The sequence below is a fragment of the Nesoenas mayeri genome (genome assembly GCF_963082525.1).
Source record: "Nesoenas mayeri genome assembly, chromosome: Z".
Taxonomy (NCBI): domain Eukaryota; kingdom Metazoa; phylum Chordata; class Aves; order Columbiformes; family Columbidae; genus Nesoenas; species Nesoenas mayeri.
In genome coordinates, this window is record NC_137542.1 from 71,854,682 (window position 1) to 71,873,921 (window position 19,240).

A 19,240-nucleotide genomic window follows, 5' to 3' on the forward strand; every position below is an offset into this window, starting at 1 on the left:
TGTTATGTCAGTGAGTGACTTTATTAGCTAGACAAGAACTGCAGACAGGCAGTAAGTGATGTATATTAACAACTTCTCTCAATTATATCAGGTGTTGACCCTGCTCCCTTTGAATTCTGTGGTAAAAGTCCTACTGAGACCAATTGTGTAGGCTCAGGATTGCATTTTTTAGCATTTGCACACTGTCTTTAATTTTAACTGTATTTTATAAAGACTGAGAGATAGGAGAACATTTGTCTAATTTTACAAAAGAGAGAAGATAATCAGTGGTTGAATTTAAGATATTTTCTGAAGGTCATAGCTGGAATTACCATAAACAGAGTTGTACTCACATTCTTGATTTCTGCATATGTTCAAAGAGAGGCAGAGGTCCAGGATGGAGGTTTTGAAAGGGTTAGAGGGCTACTTCTGTGGAAGGTGTTTCATGTGATCAGCATAGATGCTACTGAGATTAAATGGAATGACATGCCGAATGGAATGAAAAAAAGTATATATATATATATATATAAAAATATATATTTTTTTTTTCTTTTTTTTGTTTTTTTTTTTTTTTTCAGTGCCCAGAATTTGTGAAAAGGCAGAACACTGGATGGTCTGACAAACTGATCAACTTCTGCTCATTTTTAGGGGCATGCAACTACCTTGCAACTGGTGATTATGCACTGTGTACCCAAACCCAAGTGTGGGAAAACAGCTGATTGCAACTGATTGTTAGTGCAGAGAAACCTGACTGACAGCGGACAGGAACACATAAACCTGCTTAACAAGGATGTTTAATGCAAAGTGGATGCGTTTGGTTGCATATAAATACTCCTTCCAGAGCTACACTTTCCTGACAGATTTTATACTACAAAAATAAAGGGTTCACATGCAGCTACTGGCACATAAGGCTTTCACAGCTGCTCCTGAAGGAAATAATTTCTATCACCAGCTGTACTTCTCCTCTCCAGGGATGTAACCTCCACAGTTCCGTCCCTTCTCTTCTATTCTTTCCTTCTCAACTAAACATTAAAAAAATAATGAAATTAATAAACACATGCAGAAAAAATGTGTGAAAGTTGGGAGCAAGTGAAAAGCTGAGGCTTTTAACCGCATGAGTATCACACAGTACTTTGTATGAGCTATAGTTCATAGCTACTGTATGCCACAAGTCCTACAGATCACTTTTTATTTTATCGTATGCAAGTTTCTGCTCTCCACTTCATTCACACTTTGAAAATATTTTTTCATAAAATCACAGAATAATTTTGGTTAGGAGAAACCTTTGAGATCATTGAGTCCAACCACTAACCTTACACTGCCAGGTCCACCTCTAAACCATATACCTAAGCTCCACTTCTACATGTCTTTTGAACACCCCAGGGGTGGTGCCTCCACCATTTCCCTAGGCAACCTGTTCTAATGTCTGAAAATACCTTCAGTGAATAAATTTTTCCTAATATCCAATTTAAACCTTCCCTGGCACAACTTGAGGCCATTTCCTCTCATCCTATCACTTGTTAGCTGGCAAAAGCAACTGACACCCGCATGTATGGTATATAAACTCAAGATAATGGACCACAAATATTTGCCAGCATTAAACATGGGGGATTACAGTGGTCTTCAGACAATTATATGAAAAGCAAGACCAAATTTAAGCTGTCAGTGTGCATCTCTCATAGTACACATACTGTCCAGCTATTTACCTGTGTTCAGATAAATAAGTGGTGTGTTATTTGCAGTTACTTAATCCCTTGGTGTATGTATGCGTTAGTTGTGGTATGTATATTATATCTCTGTTCACTCCTGATGTCTGCTCGTATGCAGAAGATCATCCCTGAAGGATGGCTGGTTTGCGAGAAAAACTAAACTAAAAATAAACCCCAAAGGACATTGTAAAGAAACCTTTACTCCTATGGAAATGCCATATTCATTTCAATAGGAATGAAAATATCAAATTTCTGCAAAAATTAAGCAGTGTAGTTTGCAACTTCAGTTAAATACCACTGCATTGAAATGCCAGCACGTGAAACCATTTTATGTGTGTAACTTTAAGGGCATCAGCAAAACTTCAGATTGTATTTAAAGTTAAGCACATGCCTAAGCAGTCCATTGAACTGGGGTCTAATATGCAATGCTATTCTTTTCGCAGTTTTTAAACTACTCATTAGTCAGGCATTTTACTTACCTCATAGTTATACTTCTGTTATAAGATTTAGTGTAAGAGTTATGAAGAAAAGTTCTTGGTTGTTATGAGGATAACATTTTCAAACCTTTTTAATTCCATCCATTTGCTTTGCTCCATAGTAAATCTCACATTTTAATCTTGGTTTTTTTAAGTATAAAATTTTTCCCCAAATAGTGTTCACTGCACCAGGTAGGTATCTTTATACATATATTTTCACTGTGTCACCACTTTTTCTTTCTTCTCCTTTTGCTTGGATTGTTTATCAAACAAACTACTTTGTGTTAAAACTGTAGAGTTGTTGCTGTTGTTGTGGTTTTTTTTTTCATTAAAATATAACTTATTCTCTTTATACATGAAGAAACTTCTGGGGGCTTAAAAGTCAGACAAAAGGAATTTTCTGTAGATGTTTTGTTTTCATGACTTTCCTGAAGTGAAACATATAATTATATCCCTGTTATAAAAGCCTACCTGGTATGTATGTAATATAAATAATGCTAGATTTAATGAATTTTTAAAATTCTGTAAGATTTTGTGAAATTGTATTTTTTTTTGTGAAACTGCATGATTATTTGAGACTATAACTCAAGCTCTACTCTGTTCTGCAGAGAATTTCTAAATGACAGTAAAAGGAATTATTATTCTAGATATGTGGAATACTAACGGTAGATATATTAGTTAGTATAACACCAATCCTAGCTAAATTATCATCTGTCTGATAATCGGGTTTGAAAAAGAAAGAAATAGAGGATTTTTGTCTGTTTTCCCAAAGTTGTTTAGTCCTCTTGAATCTGAGAAAAGTAATAATTCTGAAGTTAAACCTATGCAAAGCTTTCAAATAAACATTTAATGAAGAACAGTAGTTCAAATCTTTGTCAAATGGAAAATATTTTCATTTTTGAGTTGAATTTTGATTTTCAGAGCAAAGACTTAATCCAGCTCTAGTGCTTAACACTTGTGGATAGATAAAGAAAATTAAAACAAACAAACAAACAAGCTTATGTTCCAAATTCCCAGTGTTCTTATCTCTACCTTCCTATTTATTACATTCTTCCTAATATTTGCTTTCATATTTTTACATTGTCATTTGACCATAATTTATAGTAAAATATAATATAGCTGATATAAACAATCAATAGCCACAAAAACTGTCACCATTTTCAGCCAATATAGCTATGGTGACTTGCAAATTTATGACAGATATAAAAGTCCTCTCCATCCCTTCTTCTTAGGTGGAAGCAGCTTTTCTATTGCACAACAGATGAGTATCTGGACTAGACCATATCGTAGAGTAGATTGGTTTAGTTGTAACACTGTATAACTTTAAGTAGACATTTAAGCTCTTCTTGATTCTATTAATCTACATATAACAATGAACAAAATTAGTTGAGTCTGTTCAGTTTGCAAGCACTTGAGTTTTGCATCAGTTACTGTAAATCTACCAGGAAGAAATTAAAACACTGCATTCTTTTTATCATAGTCAAGTTCTTGTCAAGTATTAACAACACGAGAGCAAAAGAAGCCAATTGCTCCGACAGTGGAGTTCAGCTAAGAGCTACTGCATTGCAATCATCATCAACTGCAGCTTTCTACTGGTTTGTTAAAATACAAGTTAGGTTAGAAGTCCACTGTATTGCACAATTTAAGCCACTGTGGCACAAAGTAGCTGACATTCAGAAGAAATACTGTTCAGACTTCTTTTTATCTGTTTTCATTTCTTCATTTTTAATCAACTTCCTTACCTTGCAAAAAAAAATGAGGTCTATATGGAGAAGTCAGTACTAGAAAAATAAGGCATTACATATTACCAACAACTTTGATTACAAGATAAAATTTGTCAGATGTAGAAGGGAAAAGAAATTAAGAGAAGCAGAATAGATATTTGCCACTTTTAATAGCAAATCATGACATTAACTGGAGTTGTAGATTGTCTTGTTCCTGCTCATAGTTTAGGATGATCTACATAGTATGTCATTGGCTATTGTTCACATTGTTCATTTTTTTGGGTGTGTGTTTTGTTTGTTTGGTTTGTTTTGGGGTTTTTTTGTTTGTTAATTTTTCTACTTTTTGTGGCAGTTTGAGAATACATACACACACACACACACAAAAGAGATGCATGATCAACATTTGTAGGATATTTTGTTTATTGACAAAGTTTAGGGAATATTCTGTGAAATAAACCAGAGAATCATTAAATTTAGGGAAACTTTCCATGACCACATCTTCCTTGCTGTGCCAATTTAAATCAGGTGTAAGTATGACCTCTGACTTTCTTTAGATTTTATTCACATTATTATCCACAATATTTCTACATTTATGTTTTGGGATTCATTTGCTGATAGCTGTACTTCAGACCACTTTCTCTGTCAATCAACTAGACATGCATGCAACACTCATCGCTCCTATTTGAATACTTAGAGATGTGTTCTCTAGGTGGATGTGAGAACTTCAACAGTCATCATTATAACCTATGACTGAAGGCTCATATTTTAGGAATTCTGCCTAAAAATCCAAGTTGCCTAGCAATGGAATATGCAGAGACTTAGTTACATAGCAAAGAAATTCAGGGAAGCCCAGCAGGAAACCATTAAAGCAATTGAAAAAAGAAAGCTCAGCCCTGCCACTAGAAATGCAAGTAAGGTGCTCATTGTGGGAAGAAAAAAAGCCACCATTGTTAGTTTAGGATTTAGATTTATGAAGCCAACCTTGGAGAACAATTTCCAGGCAAGATTAACTACTTTTTTGAACTTAAGGAGGAAGAACAGATTCCAAGGGTCCTTATCTTCTCATTTACCAACTATCAGAATTCCTTAGAAGTGAGAAGGGAGAATAAATATCCTAGATACTGCCCGCCAACCTCGCCTCCAATTAGCTGTGCAGTATTCTGTCACTCAACTTTTAAATCTATTGCACCTCCCTAAAATAATGCAGTCTACCAGCAGATTTAGGTACATTTAACATACAGAGAAGAGGGACATGTAAGTTAACCCAAAATGTACATATATCTAGACATGCATTTATCTATCAAGATGAAGGGTCTATCAGGTGATCCCAGTGGGGTCTTGAATCTAGTTCAGGTGCTTAACAAGGTTTTTCTCCTGGTTCCCTCTTCATCATAACTGAAAAAGCCCTTAGATAAAATAAAAAAAAAAATACTGTCTGCCTTCAGCTCTGCCCCAAAAAAGAAAGAAGTCTGTGCTGACTACTGCTGAAATAATTTAGTTCATTCTTTTCTTCTACAGTACCTTATTTTTCTTTATGTCCTCCATGAGTTCTACTGTTAGACACATTGGACATTAAGATAAGCACTTAAAAACCAGCCTCAGTGAAAGTTGAGCAGTGATTATGACATTAACATATCAACTCTTCTTCTAAGACAACTTTTTAATTATATTTATGTAATTTACTGGATGTTTCAACATCCAGAGTATGCATATTTTTGTATGCATGTGTGTGGGCAAGTTGAGGCTCATGTACGGTAATACTGTAACATGCAAAGCTTTGGTGGTTCTGAAATCTTCTATTTACACTTGTTATCCCTTAAGAGTCTCAGAATAGTGATAATTTCTTCCAAGAATTTGCTCAGTTGTGCTTCGAGCTCCAGCCAGAAGAAATTAAATGTACCATGTGACCTACAGGCCTAATTACAGCAAGAACAAGCCAAAATTTGCAGACCAAATACTTCTGTAATCTAAAAATATTTAAAAGAAAACAAAAGGTTGAAATATAGGTCTGTTTCTACTACAAACGTGTCATAAAACAACTCACAACCAGATCATGCAGGTTTGTGTGATTAAGAAAGGAAAAGGAAAATACTGAGGAAGTTATTCCTTGAGAAATATTTCATTTTATTACCTGTATTTCCTACCAAGTTCTCTGAATTTCATTGTCTATATTTTATTTTTTGCCTCTTTGTTTTCATACAGAAATTCTCCTCTGTGTCAATTTATAGTTAAGGATTTAAGCTTTAAGCTTCATTCTGAAATCAATTCTTTTTTTAAGTTTAGCTTCTGTGTTAACTCTTTGTTGTTTTTTGTAGTCGGTAACCTTTGAAAAGCATGTGGATCCCTCGGAGTCCAATGTGAATTCAGAGTCAGTAATGCTCAGGTTTTCTCTCTCCCTAACCTGTTTGGGTTTTTGTTATTTTGTTTTGTTTTTCTTTTTGCTAATATTTTCTGTTAAATAATTTTGAAATAACTCACTGCTGGAATTAGTCTGTCACAAAAAGGTACACACGAATTTAAGAAATGTGCATGAGTTAGAGCATGGCCATGTTTGGCAGATGTGCGATAACCCCTCCCACAACCAGATGTGTGCATTCAGATCTGTGGAAATCAAAGAAGAAAATTTGGCACAAACTTCAACGCCCTTGAAGTATACCAGACACCTGCCAAAGCTCTCAGACTAAGCCTGCAGATCTTCAAAAGGGCTGCATTTGGCTCTGTGTTCAGAAGTAGTTTATAGAGTGCCCTGCCAGCATATCATTGGCACAGATAGCATCTCTACCTTGAAATTAATTTTAGGTAAAGTTAACTTTATTTCACCTCACAGACACATAAAAATTGCCATAGCACACAAGAAATATATAGATCTGGAAGGAGCTTTGAACAATGGCTGGCACCAGGTGCTTCATAGAAGCAGATGAGTAGTACAACAATTTGCCCAAAGAGTGCATTTTTTCCTAAGCCCTTATGGGTAGAGACTAGCTTATGCCCTGAAACGTTAACTTACACCCCTTCCAAAATTATCTTTTTTATTGTTGTTATCATGACTAATAATATTTGTTATGGTTCTTTTTTATGTTATAATTGTAGTTATTTACATACAGTCTTGGAAATGTCCAGTTCTATTTCCTCACTTTTTTGGTTTCCCCCCTGACATTTTGTTAATGGATGTAAAATAGAAATAATAATTATAATTTGCAGTTCAAGAGCTGGACCCATTTAGGGATATTAAAGTAGTTTTTCCAAAAACTATTAAATTTTGCTTCAAAACATCTGTTTTAGGTTGGGTAAATATCGACATTTCATCCATTAATGAATTAACATGGAATGCAGACAAGATTAGTTTTTTCAAAGTAGTGTATCTAATATTTGGAGACTCAAAGAGCCCATTTTGCAACTTAACTTACTTCTCTACCAAAACCCAAGAGGTCTCAGAAATGTTAGTGTGCAATGGAGTCTGAGAACCCCTGAAAATTAGATGTTTATTGCTAATTTCCATTGCTTTTTCCCAGCCAGTGTGGTAGTTTGCAATGTCTCGTCTCTTTCTCCCGAGTTAGGTGCTCTGCAAATACACAGAGAAAAGTAGTTCCTGATCTGAACAGCTTACACATCAAACAAATGTAAAGGACTTTAGATAACAGTAAAAGGCTGAAGCTGGAACAGACATTCTGAGAGCCATATAACTCTGGTAATTGTTGTTGAATCAGTAGGCCTCCTGAATTAGTCTTCAGTGATATGATAGCCAGCCCAAATTTTGAAGTATAGATCTATTCATCCAGTCCTACATTGTTTGAATAGTTTGCATGACACTGTGTAAAGTGGTCAGTGTTTGGGCTTCAATTAAATATATTTTCTGAAATTCAATACACTTTTAGTTTAAAAAACAGTATTGAGAACACATCTCCAGTCAGTACAGGATTATGTACAGTTTAAGTTTCTAGAAGGTGAGTTACAATAAGAAAGAGAGGAATTAGGGAAACAAAACAAAACAAAACAAAGCAAAAACCAAAAACAAAAAAACTTAAGCTTAGAAATCAAAGAGCAAAACTGACTGCCTGATCACTTTTGTAATCAAATAAGTGAGCTTCTTCATGTACTCTTGAACAAATGAGGAAAGAGAAAACAAATGAACAGCAAAGTCTACCCAATACCACAACTCATGATGGGAAATAAAGCATATTGTATATCCTCTCTCATTTATCACTGTCACCATCAAATCCATGACTGGAGGAGGATAGGGTTCTCCAAAGATCTTTCCCTCACTTCTCACTGCCTGGTGCATATCATGCATTGTTTGCTGAGTGATTAGTGAGGCAACCATGGATATATTAATGCGGAAGGTTGGATGGATTTGACAAGAACTCAATGATTCTTTCTAACATGACTTTAATAGACCCAAAGAGGTGGTTGTGGGATGATACTTCTAATGGGATATAGATATGAATGACCCAAGTTTTATGACAAAGGTCAATGATATTGATGATTAGTATGGTGAAGATAATTTTGCTGGCCTGGTAGGAGGCAACTTTCATGATTCATAAATGCTTTTTCCACCCACACCATTATTTAGAATACCAAAAAGACCACAGCAACCAACAGCTATACAATATATCACATAAGAATGTGTGTGTTTAGATCTACATCGGTGACTACATGCAAATAAAGAACCTTTTCTAACCATGTGTGTGAATTATGTCTTTTCTACCAGCATTTCACACCTGAGAAAGAAGGCTACAAAGGCAAAACTCAGTTTAAAAAGTGCTGCTAATGCATTGTATATCCTTGCTATATAACTTTAATCTAGGTCACCATATGACAAATCAAGCTATACATTAATCATCTAGCATTTAGTACTGAAGGACAGAAAGAACTAACATATACCAAGAGAAGTAGTGAAATGCAATGTGAGAATCGTCAAATACCATAACAACTTCACCAGCTTACATAATTGAAACTCAGTAATGATAAAATTCTGGGTGCCTTCAGTAAGACTATGTTTGTGGTCACAGACCACAAAAAGGAGAAATTATGATAGTACATGCCATGTATATTATGATGCTGTCAGCAAGAAGTGAAAACTGACTTTGTGCTCTCAGCTCCAAAAATAAGAAAGTTCAGCAAAAGATTTCATCATCGAGATTAAACTTATTGTGTTTACCCATTTGGAAATTACCTAGACATTCCTAACTGCTAACTTCCTCACCCAGAAATGTTAGGTTCTGCTCACATAACTACTCTGTAATTCCTAACAAAACAACTTTTGAGTTTATTAGAGTGACTAAACTGTGATGAGCAAAACTCCTTTTGTTATCACACTGGTGGTGGCCATACTAGACGCTTGTCACAATTTCGTCTTCACATGGAACAAATTTGTAATGCAATTAAGAATTCTGAGAAGTGTCTTGTTTCTACAAAAAAAACCAAAAAAACCAAAAAAACAGAAACAAAAACATAAAACAATAAAACATTAAACCAAAACATAAAACAAACCACACAGCCTTCTTTTAAATCAGAAATCGGTGCATGAGGGGCCAAGAGACAATGGAAGTATTATCAAATGTATTTGTAAATTCTTTAAATATAGAGAATACTCCCCAAGTCTAATAAAAGTTTCTTCTCATCACACTCTGAAAGATCTAATAATATATCTCAATAGTAACACATTACTGCTAGGTTTATCCTCCCTTGTGATGTTTCAGGACATATTTGTATGACATTTGAAGTTATACTGTGTGTTCTTGGCAGGAAGCAGATTTCTGAAAGTCAGAAAAATACATTTATTTGCAGGAACTTGTAATGTTAGTTACAATTGGGGTGCTTTCTTAGAAAGAATTATTGTTGATTAAGTTGTGTATTTGCCATAGAGGCACCCCAAAAGACAATTTATGCAGGCAATAAACTCCAAACAGACTTTATTCTAAACAGAATTTTTTAGCAGAAAATCCTTGTTATTCTGACAACATTATATAACATAGGTTCAGATACTGGTCAGGAGTTCACAGCCAAGTCAAACTCAAGAGGATCATATCCCAAAACTCTAGAGTGATGATTTAAAATGACCCTCTTCCCACTCTTTACTAAGTGAGGACTCTCAAGGCTACCCTGACCGCTACCACATCGGTAAGGTGTCCCAGTCCTCAGGGAATTTTCCTTTGATGACCAGTCTAAGGAGGAGAGTTGTCCACTGCATAATCACTGCTCCAACCAAAACCAAGCAAATGGGGGTTTCTGGCAGCTGTTTGTACACTAGCTGAATATGAGCTCTGGTCAATGATAGCAGTGGTTCAGAAACTTCTTTCAATCAAGATATTTCATTGGTCAAGGGCCCTGTCTTTTGACCAAGGGTTGTGTGCATGACCATAGTGGTCTATCAACCTAGAAGTTTCTGTTGCTTTCAGGTGGAAGGCAGGAGGAACGCATCTGCAACAATATTTTATCAAAAGTTCTACAATGTGTGTAAAACAGAAAAATTTCTAGATGCACATTGGTTAAAATTGTTTAATTTGATAAAATATTAAATGTCTTATGGAAACAAGCTTCTTGACTACCCCTCCATAGGATAGTGTAGACCTAAGATACTAGATAGACTCCTGATTTGAGCCAAGATGGCAGATAGTGAGGGACTTGGAGTCTCATCTTTTTCAAATCTCATCAAGAGACATGATTGTAACACTGTGATGGGGCGCATTTGGGCACTGCAAATAGCTTGTTTAATTCCTCCTCTTTAGACTTAATGAAATGTAAGACCATGCCTGAGGTACAAAGAAATTTGTTGTGCTTTCTTGCTTCCATTTGATACACCAACACACATAACTCATCATGACACCATCTTTGATTCACACCCACTTAATAGATTTAGCACTAGACTATGTAAATTTTAGCTAATCCCACAAATGATGTTGGAAAAAAATGGAGGTTCCATCATCTGCTTCTAACACCACTGAAACAGCAAAGGGACAATCAGTCACTGATGGCTGATTTTGACCAAAACAGAAAAAAAAATCAGGCAAAAATGTTTACCTTCATGCTTTCAACTCCTCTAATCAGGATGGAGAGAAAAGGATAGAATTGGGCAATAAATAACCAGTTTCAGAAATATAATGCAAAGATTACTCTATTATTAAATGAAACTTTATTAAAAAGGAGAATATAAAAAGCTAAAATTCATAAAGCCCAGATAGAGAAACCAGAATTATGTCTGTAATGAATACCGTTTCATTAATCTCCCCTCAAAATTGTGTTATTGCAGCACTGGACTATGAAAAAGATTTTATGCATTATCATATTATCTGTAATAAAAATGAAAAAAAATCTATTAATCCCCAAAGATTTTTTTTCCTAATCTTTCTTTTCTCTTCTAAATTGCATTCTTCGGTATGAATGTGTATGAAACAGTGTAAAGGTTGCAACCATAAGCACTCCTGAGGTATGATACTGAAATACAGACACTATAGAGCTTCTAGAAGTTTTTGGAAACACTTTGTTCCACCTTGTCCATGCTTCCTTACATAAACCTTACCAATATTGAATATATCCATGTTAGCATTTACTTGTCATCAAGGAATACAACATATACACACATAACCAGGGTGCCAGTGGTCCTCTCCCTGCATATTTTGTAATTAATCTTTTGCACGAGCATTCTCACCCTATATGAGAGTACCAAACAAGGACTGCAGTTGTAACATGTAGATACCTGGTTCTGATCTGCACATCGAGTGTATGAGTTATAGCAGAAATTAAATTGAAGCTATGAGTGATAGTAGAACCTAATACAACCCTATGTAAATATATTCAAACATACAAGCCTATTTCATGACCCTTATTTGATATATTGTATAGTTTCTTAGAGGCATACTGTCAGGGAAATTCCTTTGTCATTCTTCTTGGTTTTTGGTTTTTTTTTTTTTTTTTAATTACAGAAAGTCTTTAATTCAAATGAATAAAATATGAATTAATAAAACAGATAAAATATTTTAAACATACAGAGAAATAAAATGTTGAGTCTGTGAACTATGTTGTTGAAATTAGTATATATTTTCTAATAGCCAAGTATGCCAGGTCTACTATAGTGCATGAAAAGATGTCTTAAGAAAATGACATCTTTTCTTTAAATGAACAGAGATCTGGCATGAAGAAGAAAATGAATCTTTCAAGGATATATCTTTCCTGCCGTTTAACATGCTGCCTCAGAAACAGGACTAAAATCATTGTCATCATCTTCTTTAAAGAAAAGAAACATGATCAAACTGATAAAGTGATGTATTTTATGAATAATACATTGCTCAAGGGCTTCAATCTACGTTATATACTACATAACTATAATTTGTAATGTTTACTTAAACAGTGGCTCTCAACAAAACACTTAGAATCACTTAGCATCTTGTCCCTGAGCAGTTTGCATTAGAAATCTGGACTGTTTAATTTCATTGTGCTAAAGGCATTAGCACAAGAGACAAAAAAAAATAAAATAGTAATCTTGGACTGGAAGAGAAGGAACAAGTCTCTTCAATACAATTATAAAAGCATATATACAATTACAAAAGCATATTTTGTTGGAAGTCATCATACCATATAGGATTGAATTCTCTTATGATTGTCCAAAATTAAACAATAATATTGTTTAATAATCTGTTAGGAAAAGTCCAGCCTGGGACAGGCCTTCTTAACTTTCAGAACCTTGTTTTTTTTGTCTTCTTGTGGTACATTCTGTGAGTTGCCTAACCATTTAAAATGAATTAAGCGATACTAAACCTGCTTTTAGGCTGTTTCATCAATGCCGTCTAAAGAGATACAAAGTAAGGAGCTTTACTTTGGCTGGAATCCAGATACTAATGGTGTTAAAATGCCTTCTTATTGCATTTAAGTCAGTTGTTAGGTCAAGTAGACAAACAGATTTCAGAGGATGCTTAAATAAACACTCTATTTAATGTTGCCTTTGAACCTGCATGTTTTAGTTGTCTAGCCTCAAAATGCCAGCTAGTTAGGAGATACTAGTGTAATGGTGACTGTTCAGTGTGGAAAGGAGCAAAAATGACATGGGAGTTACATACAAACCAATACAGTTTATAGAAAATGTATTAGGTATCCATACATATTCTTCCACATGCCTCTGAAAACATGAAAAGTTGTTGTGTTTGTTTTGGGGTTTTGCTTGTTTGTATTTGTTTTTGTTTATGTTTTGTTTTGTTTTTTTTTAACACTAGATCAAAAACAGTTGCAAAATATAACTGAAATTAAACTTATTATTAGGCTGATGGAACTCACTGGCACAAAATATCATTAAGCTAAAAATGTATTAAACATGAGACAAACTTTTCTATTGCTCCGGGGTTTAAACTAGTAATTGATACAGTTAGAAGAAACTCTCATAATGATCAAGATCTTTCATAATTTTCCAACTTTCACTTTTTAAATAGATTCAGAGACTAGTTGGTAACATCATTCTGTTAGAGATATATTCTAATCAATAGTAATTGAGATGGTTTGGATAGCTGCAGTGATGTGTTCCCATGGAACATGCCTTATTAGAGTTGATAAAAAAATACAATTTCTGCTCATCATAAATCCTTCTGTTTTGACAGCTCTTTTAATCTTGAAATGAAATGAAAGGTCAAAATAACCAAATCTTATGAAGAACAAAAATTTTCACAGTAATTTAATTTTAAATTACTGAAGTGTTTTGTTTTGAAGTAGCGTTAACCTCTCTGTTGACTTGAATTCCCTGTTTTTTAGAAGTTTCTTACCATTAAAGCTGTGACATATCAGCCACAGCAACACAGGGCTTCATTGCATCTTCTGTTGCAGTAAATGTATTCTACCTTGGAAATACACTCATTTTTTTTATAAGAGATAGGGGATAAGGTCACTGTCTTTCTATTAGAGTATCCCTTCACTTAGTGAACCCTGTTTTATCCAATATTTCTGAGAGTTCAAGAAGCCCTGTAGAATAATGGGTCCAACATCAACATGGATGGCATTGGGTGAGTTCCTACAGGAACTCTCTTTCTTTCCACCCCTTACATTTCTTTTGACACAAACTTACCCCTAACTTTTATTGAAAAATAAACTTGAACTTTTATTGTAAGATAAGTAAATCCAACAAACCATGTTGGTTGTGCTTTGACTTAAGGTTTAGGGTTATTTTGCTTCAGAGGTTTATCCAAGGAAGGTCGTCCAGAATTCACAAAGAAGAAACATACTATTTGCCTTAAAAATAATAGAAATATTATTACTATTTGCCTTAAAAGCAAACATAAGCATACCAAAATAGTGTAACCACCAATTGCATATAAACATTATATAACGCTGTGATGCTTTTATATAACATTATTATAGTACAGGAAAAAGTATTTTTTAACAAAGATAGGTGCAGATATTCAAGTAATATGTAATCACCAGTAGGCAAATAGAGACTTGTGGGATAGTTATACAAACAGAGTAAAACAAACAAACAAACAAACAAACAAACAACTTAGGTTGTAAAATCTGCAAGATAAGGAGATAAGGACAAAAGATATAGAAAAAGCAGGAAAGATGCCTTGTGAAACCAGAGCAAGTCTTGTTCCTAAATATTAAGAGAATATCTTGCATGCAGATGAGATCCACCCGTTCTAATTATGTAGGGAGTGAGGAGAACAAAACACCAACAAGGAGCAAGAAAAGAATGGAAAAAATAAGCTACTAGCTCCACTGTTGGCTCCCCTATCAATGAGCTCTTGAGCCTGATCACCTCAGTCCCAGTGACTGTGACTAACAAGGAGCACAGCACTTGTTGTAAAGCATCACACACATATTCCAAGAGCAGTGAATTGTTTAAGTGTCTCAGCTCCAATGGCAAATGATATGACCACTGTCACAGCTACTTAAAGATTTGAAATACCACTACCCAGAAAAAAAAAAAAAAATGAATAACAAGGTAATAGAACTTAAAAATACAGTGGAAAGCAATAACGTGATTGATATTTCATGTCTTTTCACCAGTAATATTATGTCACATTTATAAACTCCCTCTAAGTTTTTTTCATACTGTAGTATTTAAAGATGTCAAGTGTCATTATACCCAGTTTATTGATAACTGAGATAATGCAATAAAATAATTCATCTAGGGTTTCCACTAGGCCATAGGTTAGTCTTCAAATAAAATATATGGTTCCTAATACACAATCCTCTGTTCAATCATTTGGGCCATAAAATTGAAGATGGCACAGTGGTCATTATTGCGACCTCTGATCCCTTTCTGTGTTATTAGTCATTTAAAAATAGTCTTGCAATAAGAACAGTGTAGGAAGAGAAGTGCCGTTGACCCAGAAGGTTATAAGCTACTCTCAGCAAAGATATCTTTTGTCTGGATATTTATATGCTAGCTATCTGTACAAGTATCTGGAAACTATCACATTCTGTCCCAGTTGCAAGATATTATAGGGTTGGGAATCATCAGCTGACATGCCCAGCTAGTGATATGAAGTTGAACAATTTATTTTAAGTTTGTTCAGGAACTTATACATCTGTATGGAACCTGATTCTCAGGAGCAAGTGACAAGTGAGAGCTTTAAATGTGCCCAGAATTAATTTCTGTTTCATTACTGAAATATTCTACTGATCTAAATTGTTCTGTAACTGCATTTGATCATGCAGCTCCCAGACCAAGGTTCATTTACGCTAACGTTAGTGCAGCTACAAGTTAAATTGTTTAACAGTTGGTAGCATCAAAATTCATTTTCTTTCCTTTATTAAACATTTCTATTTTAAGTAGTTGAAACTTGATAGGGAGAAAGGAAAAATAAGTCCAGCCAGAGTAGGATACCCTTAATTATTCTTTGGATAACAACACAAGACCCTGAATGGGAGAGCAAACACCAGAGCTCTTGGCAGTACAAGGGAAAGTGAACATTACCTTCCCAGTGGAAAAAAAGAAAAAGAAAAAAAAAAGAAAAAAGAAAAAAAGAAAGGGAAAAGGAAAAGAAAAAGGAAAGGGGAAAGGGAAAGGGAAAGGGAAAGGGAAAGCGAAAGGAAAAGGAAAAGGAAAAGGAAAAGGAAAAGGGAAAGGGAAAGGAAAAGGGAAAAGGAAAGAGAAGGAGGAGGAGAAGGAGAAAGAGAAAGAGAAAGAGAAAGAAAGAGAAAGAGAAATAGAAAAAGAAACAGAAACAGAAAAAGAAAAAGAAAAAGAAAGAAAAAAGAAAAAGAAAAAGAAAAAGAAAAAAAGGAAAGGAAAAAGAAAAAGTAGAAAGAAAAGAGGGAACTAACTAGAATTAGCCTCGGAGAGGTAGGCTTGCTGCTCCTGCTGCCATTGGAAGAATGGAAATGATGGGGAATTATTGACTGATGAAAAGCAGACAACTGTTGTTGTTGATTGAAATTGCCTTCTATATAAAGATTGAAATTGCCTTCTATAGAAAGTAGTGGTAACTGTCCCACAGCTCCTTCTTCTGGGGCAATAACAGCAGACCTGTTTTTTGATTATGCCAACAAAGCAGAGAATAGTATCATAGCTATCTTATTCCCACCACTAATCTACTTATTTAGGAAATTATCAACATTACATTTGGCCAAAACCAGCGGTGCTGTCCAGGAACTGCTTAGCTCCTTCAGCTCTTGTGGAAGAGACACATAAGGAAATGGCTTAAAACTCTGCAGAAAACCTAGTTGAGGCATGTGCTGCACTGGAGTAGCCCAATGGCTACTGAACAACTTCTACAATTTCTTGTGTGGGTTTTGTTAAGTTAATCATTAACTAAAAAGGGAAGAGAAGGGAAAAAGAGAAAGAAAGGGAAGAGGTGATCAATAAGGAACAGGTGGGGGAAGAAAAAAAAAAAAAAGAAAAAGAAAATACAATTACCTCCATTCAACATTAAGAGTACTAATGAAAAACAACTTTATGACAATTCTGCACATAAACAGGTGATACATAAGGACTAAGAAGCTGACTAAGACTCAGATAAATCTAATTTAACCCTTTGAGCATAACAAAAAGATATGTGGGACAAAAAGAAAGATCTATGTCAAAGAATGAAGAAGAATCATTGATAGTGTTTGGCTCCAATTCAGTGGGAGGCAGCTCTGCAGAAAGCTTTCAAAAGACGTAAAAAGGTATTTATCACTTGAATCAGTACCATTGGATGTGAAAAAGATGGCAGGATCTGAGTAGGAGTTAGCTGAAGATGCTTATGAACGTCACTACGAACCTGAATCTGAACATGATAATTTGAGGAAAGCGAACATACGTAAGTCTATAGGACCTGATGAGGTGCACTCCAGAGTCCTGATGGAATGGGCTGATGTAGTTTCCAAGCCACTTTCCATTATATTTGAGAAGTGATGGCAGTCAGGTGAAGTCCCTGGTGGCTGGAAAAAGGGAAACATCACACCCATTTTTAAAAAGGATAGAAAGGAGGACCCTGGGAACTACTGACCTGTGAGCCTCACCTGTGTGCCTGGGAAGGTGGAACAAATGGAATAAATCCTCCTAGAAGCTATGCTGAGGCACATGGGGGACTGGGGACAGCCAGCATGGCTTTGCCATGGGTGAGTCCTGCCTGACGAACCTCGTGGCCTTCTATGGTGGAGTGATTACATCAGTGGACAAAGAAAGGGCTACAGATGTCTTTGTAAAGCCTTTGACATGATCCTCCACAACATCCTTCTTTCTAAATTGGAGAGGTATGGATTTGATGAGTGGACTGTTCAGTGGATGAGGAACTGACTGGATGATCATTCACAGAGAGGAGTGGTCAATGGCACAATATCTTGATGGACACCAGTGACAAGTGGTGTCCCTCAAGTCTCCATACTGGGACCATCTCAGTTTAATGTCTTCATCAGTGATGTAATCATTGGTACTGAGGCCATGCTCATCAAGTTTGCAGATGACACCATCTTGACTGGTGCAGGTGACACACGTGAGGGACAGGATGCCATCCAGAGGGACCTGGGCAAGCTTGAGAAATGGACCCAGGTAAAGTTCATGAGGTTCAAAAAGGCCAAGTACAAGATCCGGTGCCTGGGTTGGGGCAATCCCCAGTATCAATACAGGCTGGGGCATGAAGGGATTGAGGGCAGCCCTGCCAAGAAGGATTTGGGGGTACTGGTGGATGAAAGACTGGACATGAGCCAACAATGTGCACTTGCTGCCCAGAAGGCCAATTGTATCTTGGGCTGCATTACCGGGAGTGTGGCCAGCAGGTTAAGGGAGGTGATTCTGCCCCTCTGCTCTGCTCTAGTGAGATCCCACCTGCAGCACTGGTCCAGTTCTGGGGTCCTCAGCCCAGGGAAGACATGGACCTGTTGGAGAGGGTCGAAATTAGAGCCACCAAGATAGTCTAAGGGATGGAACACCTCTTCTGTGAGGAAAGACTGAGAGAGTTGGGGTTGTTCAGCCTGGAGAGGAGGCTCCAGGAAGACCTTCTTCCTTTCTTGCAGTTCTTAGGATGGGCCAATAAGAAAAATGGGGACAGACATTTTAGCAGGGCCTGTTATGATAGGACAAGAGGTGATGGTTTTATACTATACGAGGTGAGATTCAGCTAGACACAAGGAAGAAGGTTGGTAAATACTAGAACAGGTTACCCAGAGAGGTGGTCAATGCCCCATTCCTGGAGACATTCAAGGCCAGGTTGAACAGAGTTCTAAGCAACCTAATCTCGTTGAAGATGTCCCTGCTCATTGCAGGTGGCTTGGACTCAATGAGCTTTGAAGCTCCCTTCCAATCCAAAGTACTTTTATGTTTTCATATTTATGCTTACTCAACATTGATATCAAACTACATTGTTTGATAGATAACACAGCACAAAGCAAACCTCATCTTTATACTGTGATGAAATCGCCAAGTCCTAATAGTGGTATTCAGCTCAGCTTAATTTAGATATCAAGTATGTAGCCTTTTAATTGTCAGACAGCTACTGAGACTCATTAGTACATCAATATACCTAGTATAAAAAAAAACCCAAAAAACATAGACTTGTCTAAAAATATAAAATTTGTTGTCTCTACAGAAAATAAACTTTCTGAAGGATACATCCACCTCATTTTAAAGTCTGTCATGAGGTGAGATGTGTTTCTGTATGTTACTGTGTCTAAACATTCAAAATATGATTTTAAATTTGAGTAGCCAAAACCAAAAGCGTTTCAAGAAAGTTTCATTATTATGCTGCTGACTACCCAAGGTGTATCATATTTTCAGTCCCTTTTATGGCAAATTCACAAAATAACTCTTTTGTCCCTCTTTTAAAGGTTTAAATTACAATGTTAATGAAGGTGATTTGCCCCCTTCTACCAGGGAAGTCCAAGGTTGTTCCCAAGAGATGGAAGAAACACTGTTTCATCCAATAGATATTGGAAAGCTGGGTTGTTTATT